Genomic DNA, 4,436 nt, shown 5'->3' on the forward strand with positions numbered 1-4,436 from the left:
AGAGTCCCATGAGAACTATATTAAATTCTTCTAAGGCAGCTCACCCAATGATCCAACCACTTCCCACTAAGCCCCACCCCTTAAAGGTCCACCAACTCAAAATACCACTACACTGAAGACCAAGCCCCCAACACATGTAGATAGACCACTTCCAGATCATAGCAACACATTAAAGAGTTGTTTTGTTTAAATAAAGTAGAATGAGCAGGGCGTGGTGGTGCAAGCCTATAATTCCAGCACTCGGGAGGCTGAGGCAGGAGGATCTTTGCAAGTTCAAGGCCAACCTGGGCCACAAAGTGTGTTCAAGACCAGCCTGAACTGCATAGTGAGACCCTGTCTCAAAATGAAAATAAATAAATAAATAAATAAATAAATAAATAAATACAGTAAAATGGATTAGAGGAGAGAAGTAAGATTAAGAACACCAATGAATAATCTTGCCAAATTCATATGGTGACTCTATTTTTTGAACCTGTGAGCTAACCAGGAGAAATGTACATTGTCCCACAAAATAAAATGCAGCTGACCCTTCAACAACATGGATTTGACATGTGTGGGTCCACTTGTTCTCAGATTTTGTTCTTGGAGACCTGTGACAATTTGAAAAAACTCATAAATGATTCAGGTAACAGAAATATCAAAAAACCTAAGAGAAAAGGTATATCACAAATGCATAAAATATAAAAATAATGGTCTATTTTATCATTTGCCACCATAAATTACATACAAATCTATTATAAAAAGTTAAATATTATCAAAAGTTACACACATAAACACAGAATGTACATGGTTCCACTTATAGTTGAAAGAAATGTAAACCGACATACAGATGCGGTATTAAATCTAATTGCATAAAATTAAGTACAGTACATATTCTATGACCATAACTTCATAGACACCCCCTCTGCTATTGCCATGAGTTCAGGTATTGCAGGTAGTCGGTGTGATTCAAAAATATGGTAAATGTTTAAATTTTTAAAAATGTATTACAGTAAAAGGCATACTGTCATTAATCCCACTCTCAGTATTCCCCCTTATTTCAAACACTCTCATCCCATTGTTCCCGCCCCTTTCTGAAGCAGTTCTGGAAGTCCTCCGTCGTGAGTGTCTTTAGTTGTGCTGTCATGGCTGCCTTAAGGTCCTGAAACAATTCAAAGCATTTACTTTTCATGGTCATTTTGACCTTGGCAAAGAGCTAGAAGTTGCACAATGCAAGATCCAATGATTAAAACGGATGGGAACACACAGTGATGTTTTTATTCAACAGAAATCACTCTAAATGTTTTTAATCTATTCAAGACATTGGGGCAACCACAAGACCCTCATGAAAGAGGACTTCCAGAACTGCTTCACAAAGTGGCAAGAATGATGGGATAAGTGTGTTTGAAGCAAGGGGGAAGTTTTTGAGGAGGGTTAATGGCTATGTGCCTTTTACTGTAATTTTTTAATTTAAACATTCACTGCATATTTCAATCCTACCTTATATCAGTATAAAACACTATGTGATGCTGATCCTCTCTGCTGAGCAGTTTCTCACTCGCAGTAAAAATGATCTCTTCTGGTTCTCTCATATTTTTCACCATGTATGATACATATAGCACACAAAGTACATATTAAATGACTTTATGTTATGGTAAGCAGCAGGCTAGCTGGTCAACAACAGGCTACTAGTGAAGTTTTGGGGAAGTCAAAAGTTATATAAAATTGCTGTGCAGGCTATTGGTGCTCCTCACCCCTGTGTTGCTCAAGGGTCAAGTATATTTGAATTGGGGATGTCCAAAAAATCTTTAGTTATGTAAGTACACTAGACATGTGACCATGAGGCAACAGAACTTCTTAACCCCTCCTTTTTTTTCATAGTACATTGCAAGACAAGACTTCTGCAACTGCTCAATTTGGGGGCAAGCAGGAAATTATTAAGCAATAGTTGTACCATTGTGAGATTTCATGTTTTCTAGCACCTATTTGCAGCATATATATCCCAAACAAAACAAAACAAAAATTTTGAACATGAATAATTCAAGATGGCCTTGTCTAGTGAAACTCTGTATCATCTATAATGTTTTTTTAATGATTTTTTTATTCTCTTTAATGGTTTGAACTATCTTCCATTCTTACATCTGGTAATCTGAGCAACTTAGTTGAAGATAACAATGTGTAACATAACAACCACTGTTAATTCCTATCATTTTATTTTAAAACTCATTTTTAATGTTTTGCTTTGTTTTGTTTATGTCTGTGATGTTGGTATTTTATTATTGTTCTTTTTTTACTACTTTCTTTAAAATAAAATAAAATTAGTAATTCAAGATGGCTACTTCCTTGGTATTTAATTTCCCATAATGCACTAAACTCTACTTCATTCTTATTGCACAGTTGGGTCTCAAGGGTCCCAGCTATACTGAAGGTATTAATAGTTCTCAAGTAGGGCAGTGTAAGTAAATCTATAAGAAGTTCTCTCTCTCTTTCTCATACATACACACACACACACACACACACACACACACATACACATGTGTGCATGCATGCACGCACACACACCTAACAATACAACTATTAGAGAGAGCAATACAGTATTTCCTCTAATTTTTTTCAGAGAAATATTCTGAGTTTTGCTTCCCATCAATCCCTAACTCCTGACCTGATAGAACCGCCCTGAGGCCTGAGGATACAAGAGAATGACAAAAAGAAAATTTTGACCAGACTGAAAGGACCCAGAAGAAAACAGCTCAGAGGGTTCCTGTCCCATAGAATCACTTCTAACTCAGCCAAGTTCACCTCCCAGAAGCCCTTTGTGCTAGAAGACATCTGCAATTGCTTCTTCTCCTGTCCCATCCTCTGCCTTCTTCTTATTGCCTCACTCTGGAAAATCTCTCAGTCTTTCTTGGTGCCATCTGTGAGCTAGGAACTGCCCCCACCTCCTAATAAAAAACCTTAATCATGACCAATATGCTTGACAAACAGCAAACATGTCTATCCCTCATCATGATCTCAGAGTGCTTGGCTGTCCTCAAGAATCAACCTTCATTTGCTTTCAAACCCTTGTCTCAGTTTATATTTGTATTCAGTGAAGTATATCTTTTGTAAGACTATTATTTGACATATTTTTCAACTGTTTCTAATGACAGTAAAAATTTAAGCGCATCAGAAGCTTTGGTGGTTTTGTCTTGGAATTGTACATAACCATTTCACAGGAATATTTCAATTAGAAAACTTATTTCAGGGCAGGGATATAGCTCAGCTGCACAAGTGCCTGCTAGCCAAGTGCAAAGTCCTGAGTTCGATCCCTGGTAAAACAACAACAACAAAAAAAACTTATTTCAAATTCAAAGAACTGAGTTACAAGCTTCTGAAACACAAACCATTTTACAATCAGGAGGTGCAGGGCTGGGAATATAATATAGCTCAGTGGTAGAGCTTGTCTTTAGCATGTGTACCACCCTGAGATTGATCCCCAGTATTGCAAAAAAATAAAATAAAATAAAAAATCAAGGAGTGCTTATCACTCAGACAGTGTGGGATGGTGAGACTTAAGGTAATGGCCTATTACAAAACAATCAGTATGCATAATAATTACTTTTTCTTTTAATGAATCTTCTTTCATTAAAAGAATGCCTCCAGCTGATATCAAAATAGCAGTTGGTACCAGTCTGATGTATTTACTATTATAAAGAGAAATCTTCAAAAACATATACAAGGATGAAGAGAAAAGAATACTAAAGAAAAAGAACAGAGCCACGGGCAGGGAGCGCCAGTCTTCCAACCGGCTCACTCCCTGCCTCTTAGGCCCCCGGAGGGAGGGCCTCCTGTGCACGGAGCCATGGGCAGTGAGCACCAGTCTTAGGCTGGCTTGCTTCCTGCCTTGTAGGCGCCCGGAAGGAGGAGCCCAGGCACACAGGGAGCCACGGGCAGGGAGCACCGGTCTTCCAGCTGGCTCGCTCCCTGCCTCGTAGGCCCCCGGAAGGCGGGCCTCCAGCACAGGGGGAAACACGGGGTGGAGAGCGCTGTTGCGCACTGGCCCTCAAGCTGACCACCGCCACTTAATTGAGAACTACCATGACACAGAGAAACAATGACACAATTGGCCCACCATGCACTGGCTGCAGATGCCCACCCACAGATGTGTGTGAATCATTCAAACATGGAGAAACCCCTGGAAATACATGCCATACAACAGGCCACTCTTGCTCCTGCCACTGGGAACCAGAGAGGTCCAGAGTCAGCGGAGGAGCAACTGCTCAACAAGGACTCGGAGAACATGAGAATGCAGACTAAGCCTGAGGAGTCAGAGGTCTTGTGGACTGGGGTCATGAGAGCCGCTCAGAAGCTGGAAACCAGGAGGACCTTGCACAATACCTGCAGAGACTCATTGGAAGCCATTCTTCCCCTGACAGTACAGGCTGTGGTGGAGCTCTGGAAAAGACTGCAGCATGATT

Source organism: Chinchilla lanigera, unplaced genomic scaffold, assembly GCF_000276665.1.
Source record: "Chinchilla lanigera isolate Chin_1 unplaced genomic scaffold, ChiLan1.0 scaffold00004, whole genome shotgun sequence".
In the NCBI taxonomy this organism is placed as follows: domain Eukaryota; kingdom Metazoa; phylum Chordata; class Mammalia; order Rodentia; family Chinchillidae; genus Chinchilla; species Chinchilla lanigera.